This window comes from Oncorhynchus gorbuscha, linkage group LG18 (assembly GCF_021184085.1).
Source record: "Oncorhynchus gorbuscha isolate QuinsamMale2020 ecotype Even-year linkage group LG18, OgorEven_v1.0, whole genome shotgun sequence".
Taxonomy (NCBI): domain Eukaryota; kingdom Metazoa; phylum Chordata; class Actinopteri; order Salmoniformes; family Salmonidae; genus Oncorhynchus; species Oncorhynchus gorbuscha.
In genome coordinates this window covers 65,616,130-65,642,203 of record NC_060190.1, presented here as the reverse complement: position 1 = coordinate 65,642,203, position 26,074 = coordinate 65,616,130, and the positions used below count along the sequence as shown (strand labels likewise).

General features: G+C 45.4%; 1 pseudogene; it reads right to left on the bottom strand.

Moving 5' to 3' along the window:
• Positions 1 to 19: 19 nt before the first annotated feature.
• On the bottom strand, positions 20 to 24,570 carry LOC124004194 (annotated as a pseudogene).
• Between the last annotated feature and the right edge of the window lie 1,504 nt (positions 24,571 to 26,074).

Sequence of the window (26,074 nt, the reverse complement as noted above, 5' to 3'; positions counted from 1 at the left end):
GAGGGAGTTTTGTCTGGCTCTACAGGGTGCCCACTTCTCTCTGCTCACCGACTGGCACAAAGGAGGACAGGAGCTCCAGACTCAGACTGTCTATACTGCCACCACTGCTGGAGTCACTGTCAGATAGGCAGAGGCCATTGGGTACAGGCTTCACCTGGTGGCCATAGCTGCCATGGTTCTGGGGGGGAGGGGAGTCGGAGGCTGCCAGTGCACAGCAGCCCTGCGGTTAACTGCTGGGGAGAGTGGCGAGCCGTGCGGCTTCCGTGCAACACTGCGAGAGCCGGCCTTGATCCTTATTGTACTGGAGGGGAATTGGCTGGCTGGGGACTCTAGGGTCCGTCTGACTCTGACAGGAGAGGATAGGAATACCTACAGTGGGGCAAAAAAGTATTTAGTCAGCCACCAATTGTGCAAGTTCTCCCACTTAAAAAGATGAGAGGTCTGTAATTTTCAACATAGGTACACTTTAACTATGACAGACAAAATGAGGGGAAAAAATCCAGAAAATCACATTGTAGGATTTTTAAAAAAATAGCCAAATTATAGTGGAAAATAAGTATTTGGTCACCTACAAACAAGCAAAATTTCTGGCTCTCACAGACCTGTAACTTGTAACCTGTAACTTGTAACTATGGCCAAGACCAAAGAGCTGTCAAAGGACACCATAAACAAAATTGTAGACCTGCACCAGGCTGGGAAGACTGAATCTGCAATAGGTAAGCAGCTTGGTTTGAAGAAATCAACCGTGGGAGCAATTATTAGGAAATGGAACACATGCAAGACCACTGATAATCTCCCTCGATCTGGGGCTCCACGCAAGATCTCACCCTGTGGGGTAAAAATGATCACAAGAATGGTGAGCAAAAATCCCAGAACCACACAGTGGGACCTAGTGCATGACCTGCAGAGAGCTGGGACCAAAGTAACAAAGCCTACCATCAGTAACACACTACGCCGCCAGGGACTCAAATCCTGCAGTGCCAGACATGTCCCCCTGCTTAAGCCAGTACATGTCCAGGCCCATTTGAAGTTTGCTAGAGAGCATTTGGGTGATCCAGAAGAAGATTGGGAGAATGTCATATGGTCAGATGAAACCAAAATATAACTTTTTGGTAAAAACTCAACTCGTTGTGTTTGTAGGACAAAGAATCCTGAGTTGCATTCAAAGAACACCATACCTACTGTGAAGCATGGGGGTGGAAACATCATGCTTTGGGGCTGTTTTTCTGCAAAGGGACCAGGACGATTGATCCATGTAAAGGAAAGAATGAATGGGGCTATATATCGTGAGATTTTGAGTGAAAACCTCCTTCCATCAGCAAGCGCATTGAAGATGAAATGTGGCTGGGTCTTTCAGCATGACAATGATCCCAAACACACCACCCGGGCAATGAAGGAGTGGCTTCGTAAGAAGCATTTCAAGGTCCTGGAGTGGCCTAGCCAGTCTCCAAATCTCAACCCCATAGAAAATCTTTGGAAGGAGTTGAAAGTCTGTGTTGCCCAGCAACAGCCCCAAAACATCACTGCTCTAGAGGAGATCTGCATGGAGGAATGGACCAAAATACCAGCAACAGTGTGTGAAAACCTTGTGAAGACTTACAGAAAACCTTTGACCTCTGTCATTGCCAACAAAGGGTATATAACAAAGTATTGAGATAAACTTTTGTTATTGACCAAATACTTATTTTCCACCATAATTTGCAAATACATTCATTAACAATCCTGCAATATGATTTTCTGGATTTTTTCCCCTAATTTTGTCATAGTTGAAGTGTACCTATGATGAAAATTACAGGCCTCTCTCATCTTTTTAAGTGGGTGAACTTCCACAATTGGTGGCTGACTAAATACCTTTTTGCCCCACTGGTACGCCTGGTACGGCAACTGCACCGCCCTCAAATACAAGGCTCTCCAGATGGTGGTGTGGTCTGCACAACGCTTCACCGGGGGCAAACTACCTGCCCTCCATGACACCTACAGCACCAGATGTCACAGGATGGCCAAAATGATCATCAAGGATATGAACCACCCGAGCTATTGCCTGTTCACACTGCTACTATCCAGAAGATGTCAGTACAGGTGCATCAAAGCTGGGACCGGGAGACTGAAAAACAGCTTCTAACCCTAACCCTAACCCTAACCCTAACCCTAACCCTAACCCTAAAAAGAAATCACTAACTCAGAGAGGCTGCTGCCTACATTGAGACCCAATCAATGGCATCAAGAACCCTGCAATGGCACAGGGAAAGAACAAGACGATTAACTTCAATTGCATTTCCACAAAATTTTACGTGCTTTTCATTCAACAGAAATGTAATAGAACATCAAAATGCTTACTTGAATGAGCATCTTGTTAAAATAAAATACAGAAAATAAATAGCTGTTGAAGTAGTTCCCTTGCCTGCAGTCAAATTATCTAGTTGCCTCATGGGTGGAATGTTATTAATATTTGTTATAATTTCATAATTAATAAACATACATTTTGTCTAAATGCCAAAAATCCAGTGTCTGTCAAACAGTTTTGTTATACAGTATTTCACTCGTCTGTTATGTACTGTATATAAAGTGTAATATTGGGATGCAAACTTAAAATGGAATACATTTCAACTCTTTATCTGACATGGTAGAGGTGTCTACATTTTTTAAGCCCATAAACATGTGTGTGTGATATATACTTTTGTTTCAATGTAAATTTGTTTAAGACTGTCACACACCATGTGACCCTGATTTAGCCCTCTGCATTAAAAGGTTGGTCAGGTCAATGCTCATCATTATCCTCCAACACCCTTGTCTGCTGCTTACAGCAATCAATAGGCAGACCAATAATCTCCACCTCTACAAAAGGATAAATAATCTACAAAAACAACGAAGAACCATCTTCACATACAACACACGAGTGATAAGACTAAATGCCTTGTAGTATCCTCCAGAGTGGCACAGTGGTCTAAGGAACTACATTTCAGCGCTAGAGGTGTCACTACAGATACCTGTGGGGGTTAATTTCTGTATTACCAAATGAGGAGAGTTCAACGAAACATACGAGTCAGAGTTATACTTACACTACATCTTTAATAATAAGAGCTTTGCAATAGCAATGACTTTCAATGATGCACCATTTCGAATAAACCATTGAAAGTGACAACACAATGGCTACTGAGATCTTTTATAGCAAAGATATACACACCACATCCCTCCCTCCAGTCGACATAACAAACCACAGATATTAGGAACAGTTCACAAAGGAAGACTATAAATGGAAAGGAGTATCCCGTAGCCAGATAGCATTCGCTATAAATTATCGCTCAGTTTGGTCCCTACAATGAGGTTCTAATCTTGTTCCTGGTACTTCATAGCACAAAAACACCAACTCATCCAATGGCATAACTCAATGTTCAACTCTAGATACTCCCTTCTCAAGTAGAATCCCTTCTTGACCTCACTCCTGGACAAGCTCACTGAGGGGAATGAGCCTCTAGGTCATACACTATCCCAGGATAAGTGCAACATCAGAGAGGACATACAATGGTTCCAGACACGGCCATACACCTCCCCCCAATGCCAAAGGAGGGAGTGACTTGCGTACAGACATTGTGGAGATAATTAATTGGTTCCCCATTAATCACGCCATCCCTTCACATGGTTTAAGAATAGGTAAAGACACATTCACATATGAAAACAATGTTCCATCCTGTCCTCTTCCCGTTCTGATGTTCTGCATAGCACCAGAGACATGTAAAAGACAAGCCTGAACTCTCCCCTCTCTGAGCCCCAGGTGACTGAGCCCCAGCTGAGGGAAGAAGTGCAACTGCCAACACCAGAGTCCAAAGGGATATATTCTACTAACAAGTATATCACATAAGCATATTATGCAGATGAGAGATCTTAATTATCTATGTTACCCAGCTAATTCTGATTCATCCACCAAAACCCTTGTTTAAATCCAGGCTGTATCACAACTGGCTGTGATTGGGAGTCCCATAGGGTGGTGCACAAATGGCCCAGAATTGTCTGGGTTTGACTGGTGTAGGCCGTCATTTTAAATAATAATTTGTTCTTAACTGACTTGCCTAGTTAAATAAAGGTTCAATATTGTTTTATATATATTTTTTAAAGAGGTCAATTGAGGTTGTCAGATATGTCTCACCTCCCCTCAATCCACCAGCAGCTGCTGCTCACTGATGATCTTCAGCACCAGCTGAGTCTTCTTTTGTCCTGGCAGAGGGTCCTCCACTGTAGGGTTAAAGAAACCTGGGCAACACAGAAGGTAACATTCAGCCAACAAACCCTTAGTTCAAGAAACAACTGCTGTATATTTCTAGTGTTAAATGTTATAATCAGTTTGGTCATATTCTTTAATTAAGCGATAAGGCACGAGGTGTGGTATATGGCCAATATACCACAGCTAAGGACTGTTCTTAGCACGATGCAACACGGCCCTTAGCCCTTAGCTGTGGTACATTGGCCATACATCGCAAACCCCGGAGGTGGCTTGTTGCTATTCTAAACTGGTTACCAACGTAATTAAAACAGTAACTTTTTTGTTGTTGTCATACACATGGTATACGGTCTGATATACCACGGCTGTCAGCCAATCAAAATTCAGGGTTCAAACCAAACAGTTTATATATACAATTATAAACTGGGTGGTTCGAGCTCTGAATAATTAATTGATATTAAATAAAGATGACTGTTTGAAGAAATGACCAATACTAAGTCTCTCTCAGTACTGAATTTCCACGACACGTCGCACCGTGATTAGCTCAGTGTTCTGTCACTCATAGAGACACTACATCACCGCCAAGTCTAAGGGTAGAGATAGAACATTCTAGCCCCTTGGGTGCTGCCATAGAGTTACATTAGAAGTGCCCATCCAAGAAGGCTCAAGGTCATTGGCCACAGATACAATGACGTCAAATCACATTATATATACAGTAGCTTTGATTGGACTGATCATGTCAACATTATACTTTTAAAATCTTAGCTAGCAGTAATCATCATGAATCAAGTTGACAATCTACTGGCAAATCCTTTTTAATCCTTGTCATATGAAGAGAAACAATGAGAAATTATAGATAAAACGTATCGGTGCTCTTTGGCCATTGGACATAAACATTACACAAGTTGGAAATCGCAAATTCAACAATAAGTTCTTTGGAAGGAATCAGTGACATTGGCTAACTGCAAGCATTGCAAAGCAATCACTAGCTTGCTATTCAGTAGAGTGGCTGTGTGGTCCCAAATCTGGGATTAAGGGGCTCTTTTACAAGTTTAGAATTATAAACATTCAACATTGGAAAAACTATCAATGAAAAATGATTTGTGGCGCGCTCAAAACAACTATTAACTCGGAACTGCAAAAACTTGACTTCCGTGAGTTCAAAACAACTGGGAAGTCTGGAATAAATGAGCTCTGACTGGGAAAATACGTTTTTTAACAGTCATCCAACTCGGAATGGTAAACCTGTCCTCTTTCTAGAGCTACGACCTGAAAATCAATGACGTCATCATAATTCAACCTCCCCCCCCCCCCCAGAGTTTCCAGTTGTTTTGAAAATACCATAAATCCAGAAACTGCAAGACTTTGATGACAAAATTTACCCACGAAGGACCACCGCACCACCTTCCTTTTCAAATGAGCACAGCACAACAAGGCGAGTCCAAAAATGGATTGTATGCTTCTGCATAAATTATGTAATATGCTAGGGAGATATGTATACTGTAGCTAAGAAAGTAATACTAAGTATTTGTTGTTTAGTAAGATGTTTGTAGCCCATGTGCCTCACCCTAATAATTTGGTCTATTTAACCCTCTTAATTTTGCCTACTGTTCTGACTTGGTGGTGCACATGAGGCCTATAACCTGTTTTAGAGAAAAGTAATCAAATATTGTAAGAGCTTTCATTGTATGCCCCCTTTATTTATCCTATGGTTCTGACTTGGTGTACAGGGAGAACACTGTAAGAATGGCCCATGTTCTGATTTCTATTGCTGTACATTTCAAAAGTGCTAAACAAATAGTTTTATAGACCACTTCCGTCCTAGCTCGCTCATTAATGTTTTAATCAAAATTACAGATTGCCTCTCATCTGCTTGTCCTTATGCCATAGTTTGTACATCTCATTTGTCATTAGAAACCACATTTATTTAAGCAAGTCAGCCATATCAGCTATGTTTTTTTTAAATGCAGTAAATGAGGCTAAATTAACGGTTTCACTGCCAGCCAAGGCTCCGCTGATATCCAGGTGTTGCAGTGGTAAGATGCCCCACCAAGATGGGGCGGCAGCGTAGCCTAGTGGGTAGAGCGTTGGACTAGTAACCGGAAGGTTGTGAGTTCAAACCCCCGAGCTGACAAGGTACAAATCTGTCGTTCTGCCCCTGAACAGGCAGTTAACCCACTGTTCCCAGGCCGTCATTGAAAATAAGAATGTGTTCTTAACTGACTTTCCTGGTTAAATAAAGGTAAAATAAAAAATTAAAAAATATTTACATGCTAAAAATCGCCACTGGTCAGGATACTGTTGATCAGAGGAGCTAGCTAACTTCAAACTGAAGCTGACAAGACTACAAATTAGCTGCACTTTGTTTCGTTTAATCTTTTTTCAATTGACATTTCTTTGTATATATCCATAAAAATGATGACAGTTGATTCATGATTTCGACTGTCTGAGAAATGCTGCCTGCCTTTCTCTCTCTCTCGTTGTCACATCCTGATCTGTTTCACCTGTCTTTGTGAGTGTCTCCACCACCCTCCAGGTGTTGCCCATCTTCCCCATTATCCCCTGTGTATTCATACCCGTGTTCTCTGTTTGTCTGTTGCCAGTTTGTTTTGTTTCAACAAGCCTACCAGTGTTTTCCCCTCTGTTCCTGCCTCTTGATTGTTCCCGTTTTCCCGGTGTTGACCTTTTCTGCCTGCCCTGACAATGATCATGTGTTCCAGAAACAAACCACTTAAGGTATTGTATGAGCAGGGTCTCTTATCCATATGACATCATGTGTTCCAGGAAGGCTGTGGGTTGAAGTTGTTGGAGTCCACACGGTAAGAGCTGTCTCTGGTTGATGCGCACCAAATGAGCTGGCTTCAGAGCCATGATCTTGTTCACAATGCTCTTATTGAGGGAAGACACTTGCCAACTGGTCATATACTGTACACTGCCAACCAGAAAACACATACGTGTAGGTTGACACACACACTGCCAACCAGAAAACACATACGTGTAGGTTCACACACACACTGCCAACCAGAAAACACATACGTGTAGGTTGACACACACACTGCCAACCAGAAAGTACATATGTGTAGGTTCACACACACACTCTGCCAACCAGAAAACACATACGTGTAGGTTCACACACACACTGCCAACCAGAAAACAGATACGTGTAGGTTCACACACACTGCCAACCAGAAAACACATACGTTTAGGTTCACACACACACACACTGCCAACCAGAAAACACATACGTGTAGATTCACACACACACTGCCAACCAGAAAACACATACGTGTAGGTTCACACACACACACACTGCCAACCAAAAAACGCATACGTGTAGGTTCACACACACACTGCCAACCAGAAAACACATACGTGTAGGTTGACACACACACTGCCAACCAGAAAACACATACGTCTAGGTTCACACACACACTGCCAACCAGAAAACACATACGTGTAGGTTCACACACACTGCCAACCAGAAAACACATACGTGTAGGTTGACACACACTCTGCCAACCAGAAAACACACACACTGCCAACCAGAAAACACATACGTGTAGGTTGACACACACTCTGCCAACCAGAAAACACACACACTGCCAACCAGAAAACACATACATGCAGGTTCACACACACACTGCCAACCAGAAAACACATACGTGTAGGTTGACACACACACTGCCAACCAGAAAACACACTGCCAACCAGAAAACACATACGTGTAGATTCACACACACACACTGCCAACCAGAAAACACATACGTGTAGGTTCACACACACACTGCCAACCAGAAAACACATACGTGTAGATTCACACACACACACTGCCAACCAGAAAACACATACGTGTAGGTTCACACACACACACTGCCAACCAGAAAACACATACGTGTAGGTTCACACACACACACTGCCAACCAGAAAACACATACTGCCAACCAGAAAAACACACACTGCCACTGCCAACCAGAAAACACATACGTGTAGGTTCACACACACTGCCAACCAGAAAACACAACCACTGCCAACCAGAAAACACATACGTGTAGGTTGACACACACACTGCCAACCAGAAAACACATACGTGTAGGTTCACACACACTGCCAACCAGAAAACACATACTGCCAACCAGCCAACCAAACACATACACACACACTGCCAACCAGAAAACACATACGTGTAGGTTCACACACACACTGCCAACCAGAAAACACATACGTGTAGTTCACACACACTGCCAACCAGAAAACACATCACACACACTCTGCCAACCAGAAAAACACACACTGCCAACCAGAAAACACATACGTGTAGGTTCACACACACACTGCCAACCAGAAAACACATACGTGCAGGTTGACACACACTCTGCCAACCAGAAAACACACACACTGCCAACCAGAAAACACATACATGTAGGTTCACACACACACTGCCAACCAGAAAACACATACGTGTAGGTTGACACACACACTGCCAACCAGAAAACACATACGTGTAGGTTGACACACACACTGCCAACCAGAAAACACATACGTGTAGATTCACACACACACACTGCCAACCAGAAAACACATACGTGTAGGTTCACACACACACTGCCAACCAGAAAACACATACGTGTAGGTTCACACACACACACTGCCAACCAGAAAACACATACGTGTAGGTTCACACACACACACACTGCCAACCAGAAAACACATACGTGTAGGTTCACACACACACACTGCCAACCAGAAAACACATACGTGTAGGTTCACACACACTGCCAACCAGAAAACACATACGTGTAGGTTCACACACACACACTGCCAACCAGAAAACACATACGTGTAGGTTCACACACACTGCCAACCACAAAACACATACGTGTAGGTTCACACACACACTGCCAACCAGAAAACACATACGTGTAGGTTCACACACACTGCCAACCAGGAGGTAGAAAGACTCCCATGCTGAAAGAACTTGTGATATCGCTGTGCATGTTGAATGACGAAGAAAATATTTTGTCTGAAAATGGATACTCCTCCCCCTTGGTGTACTTAGAGGTCAAATAGGGCTCGGGATAACCTCATTGTCTTCCCTTTCCTGAGGGCGAGTAGGGGATGGGCAGACATAGCTGGATGCAGGGGTCAATCTAACACACCAGTTTGTGAAGAATCAACAACAAGTGGGACACAATCATGAAGTGGAACGACATTTATTGGATATTTCAAACTTTTTTAACAAATCAAAAACTGAACAATTTGGGCGTGCAAAATTATTCAACCCCCTTAAGTTAATACTTTGTAGCGCCACCTTTTACTGTGATTACAGCTGTAAGTCGCTTGGGGTATGTCTCTATCAGTTTTGCACATCGAGAGACTGAATTTTTTCCCATTCCTCCTTGCAAAACAGCTCAAGCTCAGTGAGGTTGGATGGAGAGCATCTGTGAACAGCAGTTTTCCTTTCATTCCACAGATTCTCAATTGGATTCAGGTCTGGACTTTGACTTGGCCATTCTAACACCTGGATATGTTTATTTTTTAACCATTCCATTGTAAATTTTGCTTTATGTTTTGGATCATTGTCTTGTTGGAAGACAAATCTCCGTCCCAGTCTCAGGTCTTTTGCAGACTCCATCAGGTTTTCTTCCAGAATGGTCCTGTATTTGGCTCCATCCATCTTCCCATCAATTTTAACCATCTTCCCTGTCCCTGCTGAAGAAAAGCAGGCCCAAACCATGATGCTGCCACCACCATGTTTGACAGTGGGGATGGTGTGTTCAGGGTGATGAGCTGTGTTGCTTTTACGCCAAACATAACGTTTTGCATTGTTTCCAAAAAGTTCAATTTTGGTTTCATCTGACCAGAGCACCTTCTTCCACATGTTTGGTATGTCTCCTAGGTGGCTTGTGGAAAACTTTAAACAACACTTTTTATGGATATCTTTAAGAAATGGCTTTCTTCTTGCCACTCTTCCATAAAGGCCAGATTTGTGCAATATATGACTGATTGTTGTCCTATGGACAGAGTCTCCCACCTCAGCTGTAGACCACCTCTTCTCCTTGTATGAGCTGAAAGTTTAGAGGGACGGCCAGGTCTTGGTAGATTTGCAGTGGTCTGATACTCCTTCCATTTCAATATTATCGCTTGCACAGTGCTCCTTGGGATGTTTAAAGCTTGGGAAATCTTTTTGTATCCAAATCCGGCTTTAGACATCTTCACAACAGTATCTCGGACCTGCCTGGTGTGTTCCTTGTTCTTCATGATGCTCTATGCGCTTTTAACGGACCTCTGAGACTATCACAGTGCAGGTGCATTTATACGGAGACTTGATTACACACAGGTGGATTGTATTTATCATCATTAGTCATTTAGGTCAACATTGGATCATTCAGAGATCCTCACTGAACTTCTGGAGAGAGTTTGCTGCACTGAATGTAAAGGGGCTGAATAATTTTGCACGCCCAATTTTTCAGTTTTTGATTTGTTAAAAAAGTTTGAAATATCCAATAAATGTCATTCCACTTCATGATTGTGTCCCACTTGCTGTTGATTCTTCACAAAAAAATACAGTTTTTTATCTTTATGTTTGAAGTCTGAAATGTGGCAAAAGGTCGCAAAGTTCAAGGGGGCAGAATACTTTCGCAAGGCACTGTATGTACCTATAACTAATGGTACAATGGACACACCCTACAGGGCACCACTATAGTGACAAGTGTTTGTACCGTACAATTCTGTACCTTTTTTTCTGAGAGTGTATGATCATGACTACATTTACACACTAGTAAAGGTGCTGAAGGGAGTTTGTGATTTGCATTTGTGCTGGTGAGGAAAGACTAATTTGCATGCTGGAGGGAATGGTGAAGAGGAGAGATGTTAATTTACATAAACATGATTGGAAAGCATGGTGTGGTGAAGTGAAGACTGGGTGGGGAGGGAGTTGTATGAGAGAATCAGCTGACCTTGCATTTGAAGCTGCCCATGATATACCTGCGTTTCTTGGGTTTGAGCTCATCTGCAGTACCAGCAGTGTTGCCCTGAAATAGTAGAACCTATTCCAGATTCTAGACGGCCTGACGACAGAGCAATAATTCAGTCTACGTTCGCTGCATACTTCAGTCTGAGACTGCCATCGTTGATGTCGTTTGTGATGACATCAAAAAAGTCATCAGCAATTGGACTATCTCTAACCATTCAAAGTATCAAAGCCAATGACGCATTTTCAAAATACCGCTTTACCCAAGCATGTTCTGTCTCTGCCCCAACCCATCGGTTTCTGGGACCAATCAGAACAGTTAGAATGTGTCTGAATTCTAGAAATCGTCTGGGAGGTAATCATATCCAGGCTCATTGTGGAGAAGAAACTAATGTCTGTGGGCATGGTGGAGTGTTTGGCTGGAGCAAGGACTTTTGGTAGCCAAGCAAGACTCCCTGCAGAAACAATCAGCCACCAGCTATCAGCCATCCGCTATCTCACTGTCTGATGGAATACCCAATGGCTTCGTCATCATCTTATGACAGAGCACCTGATAGTATCATGTGGTATAAGACATAGCTACTTTATATCCCCCCCATACACTGCAAAACAGCCTGAAAACGTTCCAGACATTTGGGCTATTATGCCACCTAGGGGAACTTAAGGAACACAACAAATGTCCTGGGATATTTCTACTCAAAACGTATATTTTGCTCTCAGTCTATTTTTAGCCTAAACAGTAGTAACAGTCTTACATCTGTGTTCATCTGGATGTCATCTTCATCTTCCCCACCGTCTTCATCTGACACATCTCCAATCTCTGCATCATTGTCAATGTTAGCTGGGAGCTTCTTTCACTAACTTATTATTTCAACAGAAGATGTTCAGTAATGTTATATTTATTGGGGTAACATTTCATGATTTGGAAATTGTCGCTATAAAAATGACTCAGTGCTTCCATTGTTTGAACAACAAATTAACAAAAAAAAGATGGCTCTACCTTGACTAGAACTTTCCTTTTCAGGAGCTCTGGGGAGGGCAGCTCACCTTGCCCTGGAGCACCTCCATCAGAGACTCAGCCGTCTTCTTCTGCTGGGGCACTGTGCAATGGTTCTCTATGGATAGGATAACTGGGTACCTGGGGATGTAAAACACAGCCATAGAGATAGATACTCTAGTGTTTTAGCATGCAGTGCCATTGAGGACTTTCACAATTTAAGTAGTCAACTGGGTTGGACTTCCTATGGGTTAAGGAAGGATCACAATTCCACCCAGGTCATCAGGAGTGATCAGCCAATGAATTATACTTTTGAGAAAACATTCCACAACTGGAGGTGGCAGTAAATCGCCAACCTTTGATTTATTTACATTTACATTTACATTTAAGTCATTTAGCAGACGCTGTACCTGTTATAACACACTCTACGTGGCAGTGTACATCCGTTCAGTTTGTTTACCAACTCATAAAAGTAGTAGAAGACGAAAATGGACTACTTCAAATGGAGATGGCCGCAATGGTGCTGCACATGCTCTCACATACGTCAGAATGGGACAGATACAATGTTGCATCCTCTAACCATCTCTATAGGCTCAACATATTGGAATATAAAGTGAATTGCCCATGAATGGTTTGCTATTTCTATCTATACCTGGGCTGGATATGGTGACAAAATGAAGGTACTTACTGATGTCAGTGTGTAGCCATGATGAATAATAGATTCCCTGTCTGGTCCATCCAAACAGTCCACTGAGAGACACGGTGAGTGGCCGGGTGATCGAGTGAGAGATCAAGTGAGTGATGAGGATGGTATATACTAGTAAGAGAACAGCACTGCAATGTTTTCAGTAGGGAGGCAGTTAAAGGGTCAGGATAGTGCCTAAGCGTACCTTCCGCACAGCGAGAGCCAGCCTGGAGCACGTTGGCATACATGTCTACCCTGGACTCAGACAGAAGCTGGTCCCCTGTCATGTAGGTGTTGTGGGACGAGGCTATGAAGTAGTTATACAGGGGCTGGGTCATGTCCTGGTGCACCTGATGGTGGTCTGGGTTTAAGATATCCCCTGCAGGTTGGTGAAACCTGATGCAAGACTTGGGATGCGTGACCTTTCGGTCATTGACATTCTGTTTTGTATTTTGATATTTCTGTGGGCTGTGATACTTAAGATACAAGTGTTTGTGTCATGAAAATCATTACCATCGATGCCCAGAACTATATTCTGTAGGTTTTGAGCACATGGCTCAAACTGACCCATTATCTTCAGACAATAACCTCTGGTGACACCCGCCATCTACCAAACAGAAACAGAAGAAAAGAGAAGAGAGCAATAATGACTGAAGAATGTAAAAAATATCTTACATATTCTGCTTTAATTCAGTTTTACCTTCTGTTCAATATCCATGAACCAGACAAGGTCATCTGCACGTAGACATCTTATATAAGGTGCAGAATTCTTCAAACGCTAACAAACCCTGGTTATCATCTGTGTCTGCTCCCTGAAAATGGAAAGAAAATGTTAATGTTTAGGGTTAGGGTTTAGGGTTAGGTTTAGGGTGAGAAGAGTTGGGTTTAGGGTTAGGATGAGAAGTGTTGGGTTTAGGGTTAGGGTTAGACTGGGATAGTGATTTTGCTGCTGGTTAGATTTATGTCACTGTTTGTCTAAGATAAAACACAGAAAACAAATCCTCTAAAGAACACAACTACTAATATACATTCTACTTGCACAGCCACAGACTGACACAAAACAAAACTGTGTTTGACATGAGGAGTTAAGATGAACAGAAGACAGGTAATGTAATGGAACAAACCGCACTCAAAGTGCCTCAGCATGGATTACTGGAGCATAATGCTGAACACATACAGTTTTACAATGAAAGCCATCTGTTCTGTTCAGCGGTGGCCATATGCCCTGGGCTTCCTCTAGCGTGCTCCTCCTGTACAGCGACCAACCTGCGCTCTCTCAATGTACGGCTAGGAAACTCTGACACACGACATCACATCCTTCATACTTGCTCCAAGCTAGGATTGGAGATCAAGTTGTCAGGCCAAGATATTTGACCCATAAAACCTGTTTGGAAAGGTCTTGTCATCAGTAAAACCCTGTTGCTGACTAGGGCAGTGGTTCCCTGTGTTCCGACAGGGGCATTCCTCATCTGTTGTTCTTGTTTTTATTTTTTAGAATAATTTTAAAAAAAAGATAATATTACAGTTGGGAGTATAAATGGTATAATAAGCAATTTTGCATTAGTTTTCACAATGCAAATAGTTTATAATAGGCCTTTAATCTGTTACAATTCACTGATAAAAATTACTCTAAATTTACCAGCCAGGATATTTAATGGAAAGAAATTTGGCGATTCTGCTAAGGTCGTCCTCATGAGTTATGACAGTGATTTGGTGGGTACATTGTGTGCAGGACCATGTAAGGAAACGCAAGCTCTTCCAAATTAGTTATAAGAGTTGCTGGGTTTTGTTTTATATACATTTATCTACATGATAAATACACTGCTCAAACAAATAAAGGGAACACTTAAACAACACAATGTAACTCCAAGTCAATCACACTTCTGTGAAATCAAACTGTCCACTTAGGAAGCAACACTGATTGACAATAAATTTCACATGCTGTTGTGCAAATGGAATAGGCAACAGGTGGAAATTATAGGCAATTAGCAAGACACCCCCAATAAAGGAGTGGTTCTGCAGGTGGTGACCACAGACCACTTCTCAGTTCCTATGCTTCCTGGCTGATGTTTTGGTCACTTTTTAATGCTGGCGGTGCTTTCACTCTAGTGGTAGCATGAGACACAAGTGGCTCAGGTAGGGCAGCTCATCCAGGGTGGAACATCACTGCGAGCTGTGGCAAGAAGGTTTGCTGTGTCTGTCAGCGTAGTGTACAGAGCATGGAGGCGCTACCAGGAGACTGCCCAGTACATCAGGACGTGGAGGAGGCCATAGGAGGGCAACAACCCAGCAGCAGGACCGCTACCTCCGCCTTTGTGCAAGGATGAGCAGGAGGAGCACTGCCAGAGCCCTGCAAAATGACCTCCAGCAGGCCACAAATGTGCATGTGTCTGCTCAAACGGTCAGAAACAGACTCCATGAAGGTGGTATGAGGGCCCGACGTCCCCAGGTGGGGGTAGTGCTTACAGCCCAACACCGTGCAGGACGATTGGCATTTGCCAGAGAACACCAAGATTGGTAAATTCGCCACTCTCGCGCCCTGTGCTCTTCACAGATGAAAGCAGGTTCACACTGAGCACATGTGACAGACGTGACAGAGTCTGGAGACGCCGTGGAGAACGTTCTGCTGCCTGCAACATCCTCCAGCATGACCGGTTTGGCGGTGGGTCAGTCATGGTGTGGGGTGGCATTTCTTTGGGGGGCCGCACAGCCCTCCATGTGCTCGCCAGAGGTAGCCTGACTGCCATTAGGTACCGAGATGTGAGACCATATGCTGGTGTGGTTGGCCCTGGGTTCCTCCTAATGCAAGACAATGCTAGACCTCATGTGGCTGGAGTGTGTCAGCAGTTCCTGCAAGAGGAAGGGATTGATGCTATGGACTGGCCCGCCCGTTCCCCAGACCTGAATCCAATTGAGCACATCATGTCTCGCTCCATCCTCCAACGGCACGTTGCACCACAGACTGTCCAGGAGTTGGCGGATGCTTTAGTCCAGGTCTGGGAGGAGATCCCTCAGGAGACCATCCGCCACCTCATCAGGAGCATGCCCAGGCGTTGTAGGGAGGTCATACAGGCACGTGGAGGCCACACACACTACTGAGCCTAATTTTGACTTGTTTTAAGGACATCACATCAAAGTTGGATCAGCCTGTAGTGTGGTTTTACATTTTAATTTTGAGTGTGACTCCAAATCCAGACCTCAATGGGTTGATAAATTTGATTTGATTGATACTTTTTGTGATTTTGTTGTCAGCACATTCAACTATGTAAAGAAAAAACTATTTAATGAGAATATTTCATTCATTCAGATCTAGGATGTGTTATTTTAGTGTTCCCTCTTATTTTTTTGAGCAGTATATAATTATTTTCTGTAAAACTACTGTATTGTAATGAGAAACATTGAGATACCCCAGATCTTGGATTTTCTGAATATGATCTTACTTTAAACAGCTCTCTGACTTTCTGTCTGGGCAGGTTCACCTTGAGTTTGTGGATCAGCTGAAGAACCTCTCCAAGGCCCAAATTGCCATCCCCGTTTTTGTCTGCCTCAGAGAAGGTCTGTGTTACGTTGTTCGTCATAATGATGGTCGGACCAAGGCGCAGCGTACTTCGAGTTCCACATATTTTAATGAAAGTGGAACTTAAGCTAATACAAAACAAAATAAAGCATAAATGAACCGTGATGACAATGCAGTGCGAACAGGCAACTAAACATAAACAAGATCCCACAAAGCACAATGAGAAAATGACTACCTAAATATGATCCTCAATCAGAGACAACAATAAACAGCTGCCTCTGATTGGGAACCATACTAGGCCAACATAGAAATATAGTTCACCTAGATAACCCACACTTAAATCACACCTCGACCTAACCAACGTAGAGAATAAAAGCTCTCTATGGAAAGGGTGTGACTGTCTGTTGTAACCATGTGGAATAAGAGTTAAGGATGAGGCACGGAGACCAGTGACCAATGACATCAAGACATTACTTGTAGTGTGTATCAAAATGCATCCTATGTGACATGACATCCCTAGAATTACATGTGTTGCTAAACATGATTTTTCACTAATGTTGGAAAGTATCGTATCCTAATCTAATTAAATAACCACAGGTTGATGATATTCAGGTCTTATTCTATTTGTCAAATGTGTGTATTCATTGCTCTTTTAGCGCGGTCTTTAGTCTATATTCACCAATCATTCATGAGGCCACAGATGCCTGCCCTACGAGTGACATGCTCCACAGTAACAGTGTAAGGGTTTTCTTCTGGTGAAGGAGAGGCGGCCCAAAATGCAGCGTGGTGATTATTCATGTTTTTAATAAAGACGACTATACATGAACAGACTATACAAAACAAGAAAAGTGAAAACCTAAACAGTCCTATCTGGTGCAAACACAGAGACAGGAACAATCACCCACAAAACCCAACACAAAACAGGCTACCTAAATATGGTTCCCAATCAGAGACAATGACTAACACTGTCATGCAGGTGAAAGAGGACCCAAAAGCGACTTAACAGAAACAGAGTTTATTCAAGTCCAAACAGAAAACGACAAATCCTGAATCCTTAACAGGAAATGTCCAAACAGGGAATAACAGAAATCCTCTAGTCTGTAGAGGGGAATAACAGGAGAAGCGGCCACAGACTGCAGGTCGCTTCGGGTAGGCGCAGGCCGTAGTTGACAGAGACACCTGCTCACACGCAGCATCTGATGAAGGCAAAAAACACGACAGGACAGGGCGAAACACAATCACAGCACGGTGAATTCTAAACAAGGAACCGACAGGACAGGAACGGAACACAAAGGAATAAATAGGGACTCCAATCAGGGGAAAGGATCGGGAACAGGTGTGGGAAGACTAAATGATGATTAGGGGAATAGGAACAGCTGGGAGCAGGAACGGAACGATAGAGAGAAGAGAGAGCGAGAGAGTGAGAGAGGGAGGGGGAGAGAGAGGGATAGAAAGAGGGAAAGAACCTAATAAGACCAGCAGAGGGAAACGAATAGAATGGGGAGCACAGGGACAAGACATGATAATAAATGACAAACATGACAGTACCCCCCACTCACCGAGCGCCTCCTGGCGCACTCGAGGAGGAATCCTGGCGGCAACGGAGGAAATCATCGATGAGTGAACGGTCCAGCACGTCCCGAGACGGAACCCAACTCCTCTCCTCAGGACCGTAACCCTCCCAATCCACTAAGTATTGGTGACCCCGTCCCCGAGAACGCATGTCCATGATCTTATGTACCTTGTAAATAGGTGCGCTCTCGACAAGGACGGGAGGGGGAGGGAAGACGAACGGGGTGCGAAGAAAGGGCTTAACACAGGAGACATGGAAGACAGGATGGACGCGACGAAGATGTCGCGGAAGAAGCAGTCGCACAGCGACAGGATTGACGACCTGGGAGACACGGAACGGACCAATGAACCGCGGAGTCAACTTACGAGAAGCTGTCGTAAGAGGAAGGTTGCGAGTGGAAAGCCACACTCTCTGGCCGCAACAATACCTTGGACTCTTAATCCTGCGTTTATTGGCGGCTCTCACCGTCTGTGCCCTGTAACGGCAAAGTGCAGACCTCACCCTCCTCCAGGTGCGCTCACAACGTTGGACAAACGCTTGAGCGGAGGGAACGCTGGACTCGGCAAGCTGGGATGAGAACAGAGGAGGCTGGTAACCCAGACTACTCTGAAACGGAGATAACCCGGTAGCAGACGAAGGAAGCGAATTGTGAGCGTATTCTGCCCAGGGAGCTGTTCTGCCCAAGACGCAGGGTTTCTGAAAGAAAGGCTGCGTAGTATGCGACCAATCGTCTGATTGGCCCTCTCTGCTTGACCGTTAGACTGGGGATGAAACCCGGAAGAGAGACTGACGGACGCACCAATCAAACGACAGAACTCCCTCCAAAACTGTGACGTGAATTGCGGGCCTCTGTCTGAAACGGCGTCTAACGGGAGGCCATGAATTCTGAATACATTCTCAATAATGATTTGTGCCGTCTCCTTAGCGGAAGGAAGTTTAGCGAGGGGAATGAAATGTGCCGCCTTAGAGAACCTATCGACAACCGTAAGAATCACAGTCTTCCCCGCAGACAAAGGCAGACCGGTAATGAAGTCTAAGGCGATGTGAGACCATGGTCGAGAAGGAATGGGGAGCGGTCTGAGACGACCGGCAGGAGGAGAGTTACCCGACTTAGTCTGCGCGCAGTCCGAACAAGCAGCCACGAAACGGCGCGTGTCACGCTCCTGAGTCGGCCACCAAAAGCGCTGGCGAATAGACGCAAGAGTGCCTCGAACACCGGGATGACCAGCTAACTTGGCAGAGTGAGCCCACTGAAGAACAGCCAGACGAGTGGAAACAGGAACGAAAAGGAGGTTACTAGGACAAGCGCGCGGCGACGCAGTGTGCGTGAGTGCTTGCTTAACCTGTCTCTCAATTCCCCAGACTGTTAACCCGACAACACGCCCATAAGGAAGAATCCCCTCGGGATCAGTAGAAGCCACAGAAGAACTAAACAGACGGGATAAGGCATCAGGCTTGGTGTTCTTGCTACCCGGACGGTAAGAAATCACAAACTCGAAACGAGCGAAAAACAACGCCCAACGAGCTTGACGGGCATTAAGTCGTTTGGCAGAACGGATGTACTCAAGGTTCTTATGGTCTGTCCAAACGACAAAAGGAACGGTCGCCCCCTCCAACCACTGTCGCCATTCGCCTAGGGCTAAGCGGATGGCGAGCAGTTCACGGTTACCCACATCATAGTTGCGCTCAGATGGCGACAGGCGATGAGAAAAATAAGCGCAAGGATGAACCTTATCGTCAGACTGGAAGCGCTGGGATAGAATGGCTCCCACGCCTACCTCTGAAGCGTCAACCTCGACAATGAATTGTCTAGTGACGTCAGGAGTAACGAGGATAGGAGCGGACGTAAAACGTTCTTTTAGAAGATCAAAAGCTCCCTGGGCGGAACCGGACCACTTAAAACACGTCTTGACAGAAGTAAGAGCTGTGAGAGGGGCAGCAACTTGACCGAAATTACGAATGAAACGCCGATAGAAATTAGCGAAACCTAAAAAGCGCTGCAACTCGACACGTGACCTTGGAACGGGCCAATCACTGACAGCTTGGACCTTAGCGGAATCCATCTGAATGCCTTCAGCGGAAATAACGGAACCGAGAAAAGTAACGGAGGAGACATGAAAAGAGCACTTCTCAGCCTTTACGTAGAGACAATTCTCTAAAAGGCGCTGTAGAACACGTCGAACGTGCTGAACATGAATCTCGAGTGACGGAGAAAAAATCAGGATATCGTCAAGATAGACAAAAACAAAGATGTTCAGCATGTCTCTCAGAACATCATTAACTAATGCCTGAAAAACAGCTGGCGCATTAGCGAGACCGAACGGCAGAACCCGGTACTCAAAATGCCCTAACGGAGTGTTAAACGCCGTTTTCCACTCGTCCCCCTCTCTGATGCGCACGAGATGGTAAGCGTTACGAAGGTCCAACTTAGTAAAGCACCTGGCTCCCTGCAGAATCTCGAAGGCTGATGACATAAGGGGAAGCGGATAACGATTCTTAACCGTTATGTCATTCAGCCCTCGATAATCCACGCAGGGGCGCAGAGTACCGTCCTTCTTCTTAACAAAAAGAACCCCGCCCCGGCCGGAGAGGAAGAAGGCACTATGGTACCGGCGTCAAGAGACACAGACAAATAATCCTCGAGAGCCTTACGTTCGGGAGCCGACAGAGAGTATAGTCTACCTCGAGGAGGAGTGGTCCCCGGAAGGAGATCAATACTACAATCATACGACCGGTGAGGAGGAAGGGAGTTGGCTCGGGACCGACTGAAGACCGTGCGCAGATCATGATATTCCTCCGGCACTCCTGTCAAATCGCCAGGTTCCTCCTGAGAAGTAGGGACAGAAGAAACGGGAGGGATGGCAGACATTAAACACTTCACATGACAAGAAACGTTCCAGGATAGGATAGAATTACTAGACCAATTAATAGAAGGATTATGACATACTAGCCAGGGATGACCCAAAACAACAGGTGTAAACGGTGAACGGAAAATCAAAAAAGAAATAGTCTCACTGTGGTTACCAGATACTGTGAGGGTTAAAGGTAGTGTCTCAAATCTGATACTGGGAAGATGACTACCATCTAAGGCGAACATGGGCGTAGGCTTCTCTAACTCTCTGAAAGGAATGTCATGTTTCCGAACCCATGCTTCGTCCATGAAACAACCCTCAGCCCCAGAGTCTATCAAGGCACTACATGTAGCACCCGAACCGGTCCAGCGTAGATGGACCGACAAAGTAGTACAGGATTTTGATGGAGAGACTTGAGTAGTTGCGCTCACCTGTAGCCCTCCGCTTACAGATGAGCTCTGGCTTTTACTGGACATGAATTAACAAAATGTCCAGCAACTCCGCAATAGAGGCACAGGCGGTTGGTGATCCTCCGTTCCCTCTCCTTAGTCGAGATGCGAATCCCTCCCAGCTGCATGGGCTCAGTTTCAAAGCCAGAGGAGGGAGATGGTTGCGATGCGGAGCAGGGAAACACCGTTGATGCGAGCTCTCTTCCACGAGCCCGGTGACGAAGATCTACCCGTCGTTCTATGCGGATGGCGAGAGCAATCAAAGAGTCCACATCTGAAGGAACCTCCCGGGAGAGAATCTCATCCTTAACCACTGCGTGGAGTCCCTCCAGAAAACGAGTGAGCAGCGCCGGCTCGTTCCACTCACTAGAGGCAGCAAGAGTGCGAAACTCAATAGAATAATCCGTTATGGACCGTTCACCTTGGCATAAGGAAGCCAGGGCCCTAGAAGCCTCCCCACCAAAAACTGAACGGTCAAAAACCCGAATCATCTCCTCTTTAAAGTTCTGGAACTTGTTAGAGCAATCAGCCCTTGCCTCCCAGATAGCTGTGCCCCATTCTCGAGCCCGGCCAGTAAGGAGTGAAATGACGTAAGCAACCCGAGCTCTCTCTCTAGAGTATGTGTTGGGTTGGAGAGAGAACACAATCTCACACTGCGTGAGAAAGGAGCGGCACTCAGTGGGCTGCCCGGAGTAGCAAGGTGGGTTATTAACCCTAGGTTCTGGAGGCTCGGCAGGCCAGGAAGTAACAGGTGGCACGAGACGTAGACTCTGGAACTGTCCAGAGAGGTCGGAAACCTGAGCGGCCAGGTACTCCACGGCATGGCGAGCAGCAGACAATTCCTGCTCGTGTCTGCCGAGCATGGCTCCTTGGATCTCGACGGCAGTGTAACGAGCGTCTGAAGTCGCTGGGTCCATTCCTTGGTCGGTTCCTTCTGTCATGCAGGTGAAAGAGGACCCAAAAGCGACTTAACAGAAACAGAGTTTATTCAAGTCCAAACAGAAAACGACAAATCCTGAATCCTTAACAGGAAATGTCCAAACAGGGAATAACAGAAATCCTCTAGTCTGTAGAGGGGAATAACAGGAGAAGCGGCCACAGACTGCAGGTCGCTTCGGGTAGGCGCAGGCCGTAGTTGACAGAGACACCTGCTCACACGCAGCATCTGATGAAGGCAAAAAACACGACAGGACAGGGCGAAACACAATCACAGCACGGTGAATTCTAAACAAGGAACCGACAGGACAGGAACGGAACACAAAGGAATAAATAGGGACTCCAATCAGGGGAAAGGATCGGGAACAGGTGTGGGAAGACTAAATGATGATTAGGGGAATAGGAACAGCTGGGAGCAGGAACGGAACGATAGAGAGAAGAGAGAGCGAGAGAGTGAGAGAGGGAGGGGGAGAGAGAGGGATAGAAAGAGGGAAAGAACCTAATAAGACCAGCAGAGGGAAACGAATAGAATGGGGAGCACAGGGACAAGACATGATAATAAATGACAAACATGACAAACACCTGCCTCTGATTGAGAACCATATCAGGCCAAACATAGACAAACCAGACACACAACATAGAATGCCCACCCAGCTCACGTCCTGACCAATACTAAAACAAGGAAAACACATACGAACGATGGACAGAACGTGACAAACAGAGTAAAGGATATTGGTCCCTTTTGCATTGTCTCTTCGCCAGACTATCTTAGGCACTGATGCCAGCCATGGGGTAATTCAGGCCAGTAATCCAGGTGTGGGCCTCATCTCCAGGTGCCAGCCATGGGGTAATTCAGGCCAGTAATCCAGGTGTGGGCCTCATCTCCAGGTGCCAGCCATGGGGTAATTCAGGCCAGTAATCCAGGTGTGGGCCTCATTTCCAGATGCCAGCCATGGGGTAATTCAGGCCAGTAATCCAGGTGTGGGCCTCATCTCCAGGTGCCAGCCATGGGGTAATTCAGGCCAGTAATCCAGGTGTGGGCCTCATCTCCAGATGCCAGCCATGGGGTAATTCAGGCCAGTAATCCAGGTGTGGGCCTCATCTCCAGATGCCAGCCATGGGGTAATTCAGGCCAGTAATCCAGGTGTGGGCCTCATCTCCAGGTGCCAGCCATGGGGTAATTCAGGCCAGTAATCCAGGTGTGGGCCTCATCTCCAGGTGCCAGCCATGGGGTAATTCAGGCCAGTAATCCAGGTGTGGGCCTCATCTCCAGGTGCCAGCCATGGGGTAATTCAGGCCAGTAATCCAGGTGAGGGCCTCATCTCCAGATGCCAGCCATGGGGTAATTCAGGCCAGTAATCCAGGTGTGGGCCTCATCTCCAGGTGCCAGCCATGGGGTAATTCAGGCCAGTAATCCAGGTGTGGGCCTCATCTCCAGGTGCCAGCCATGGGGTAATTCAGGCCAGTAATCCAGGTGTGGGCCTCATCTCCAGGTGCCAGCCATGGGGTAATTCAGGCCAGTAATCCAGGTGTGGGCCTCATCTCCAGGTGCCAGCCATGGGGTAATTCAGGCCAGTAATCCAGGTGTGGGCCTCATCTCCAGATGCCAGCCATGGGGTAATTCAGGCCAGTAATCCAGGTGTGGGCCTCATCTCCAGGTGCCAGCCATGGGGTAATTCAGGCCAGTAATCCAGGTGTGGGCCTCATCTCCAGATGCCAGCCATGGGGTAATTCAGGCCAGTAATCCAGGTGTGGGCCTCATCTCCAGGTGCCAGCCATGGGGTAATTCAGGCCAGTAATCCAGGTGTGGGCCTCATCTCCAGGTGCCAGCCATGGGGTAATTCAGGCCAGTAATCCAGGTGTGGGCCTCATCTCCAGATGCCAGCCATGGGGTAATTCAGGCCAGTAATCCAGGTGTGGGCCTCATCTCCAGGTGCCAGCCATGGGGTAATTCAGGCCAGTAATCCAGGTGTGGGCCTCATCTCCAGATGCCAGCCATGGGGTAATTCAGGCCAGTAATCCAGGTGTGGGCCTCATCTCCAGGTGCCAGCCATGGGGTAACTCAGGCCAGTAATCCAGGTGTGGGCCTCATCTCCAGATGCCAGCCATGGGGTAATTCAGGCCAGTAATCCAGGTGTGGGCCTCATCTCCAGATGCCAGCCATGGGGTAATTCAGGCCAGTAATCCAGGTGTGGGCCTCATCTCCAGATGCCAGCCATGGGGTAATCAAGGTCAAGAGACTCCACATGGTCGCCATGGTAAATACTGAAGCAGCAGTTGTGGTCAAAGCGACTGTCGGCATGGCGCTGGAAGATCTCAGATCTCTTCTCGTCACACGCCTCATCGATGGACTTGGGAGTGGGGAGAAACAACATTAAAATGAAGAGGAATGGAATCCCGGTCGTTATTGTAAAATAGAGTGTGTTCTCAATGACTTACCTGGCTAAATAAAGGTAAAGAAAAGAACAATAATAATACAGCAGTAAATTAGCTGTAATAACCGATTTCATCAACCCGGACTCAGGGATAGATCTAACATAGTAAGCAAAAATCCAGGACACTCGAATGATTATGATATGTTATGGTACGTATTAATTTGTGGATGTCCATCATCCATTTCGTATGATATGTTTCGAATTCCAAATTGTTAAATATGTTACGAATTTGCAATAGGTATGATATATTACGAATTCCAATTTGTTGTACTAGCGTTAGCTAGGTGGCTAATGCTAACATTAACTAGGTGGGTAACGTTAGCGGGGATAGGGGTCAGGGTCAGGGGTTAAGGTTATGGTTAAGGTTGGGATGTAGGTTAACGGGTGAGTTAAGGTTAGGGTTCTGGAAAGGGTTGAAAGTAGCTAAAAAGTATTAAGCTAATTATCTAAAGTTGTCCGTGATGAGATTCGAACATGCAACCTTTGGGTTGCTAGATGTTCCTGTTATACACCTACCCATCCACCCCAACCAAAACACCATCCTTTCATTTCTGCCTTAACTAACCTTATGTCTTATGTAACCATACTAAGCATAACATATCATACTGGTCTAATCTATATGAGTAACAAGGTGGTAGCTAATACACACATGCAGTATGGTCATTTGCACATTGTGTATGGAATTGGACTGGTAAATGGTTGCATGTAGACAAAGTGGAAATAGAAGAGTATTCCTCAAAGTAGGAGGCTGAAACCCTATCTGAAACATTCCTTGTGTGACTCACTTTAAGCCTTATCATGCTTCCTGGAGGGCGTCCAGAGGATGCAGGACTTGTGTTCATCCAGGTAGAAGAATCTGACCAGCCACATATTCCCTTTCAGTTTGGTCATCTGGGTGCCAGTCTGCGTAGTGCACATACACCTCTCTGCTGCAGATAAACAAGCCACAGGGAGGAAGGAACACACACAGGGTTAACATCAGATGGCCTTTGTGCTCATACAGTACAGAGCTTTCTGTCCCTGTACTGAACTTTTGTGCCCTAAAAGAAAAGCATTTGGGCCCACCATTACAACAACAAAAAACAGTTTCACATGTGAAATCACATTTTCACGTGAAATAGCTGTTTTCACATGTTGAGCTTAAATTCACATGTGAAACCATATTTTCACATGTATTAAATTTAGAGTTCACATGTTAACACCACCCTTTCACACGTAAGGAGAAAAACTTGTTTTCACCTTATGTGAATGGTAGTTTCACGTGAAAAACTTTCTCATGTGAAAATTTCATGTTCATTTGTGGAATTGCAAGTTCACAAGAGCATTAGTGAGGTTGAGCACTAATATTGGGCGATCATGCCTGGTTCGCAGTCAGTGTTCTAATTCATCCCAAAGGTGTTTGATGGGGTTGAGGTCAGGGCTCTTTGCAGGCCAGACAAGTTCT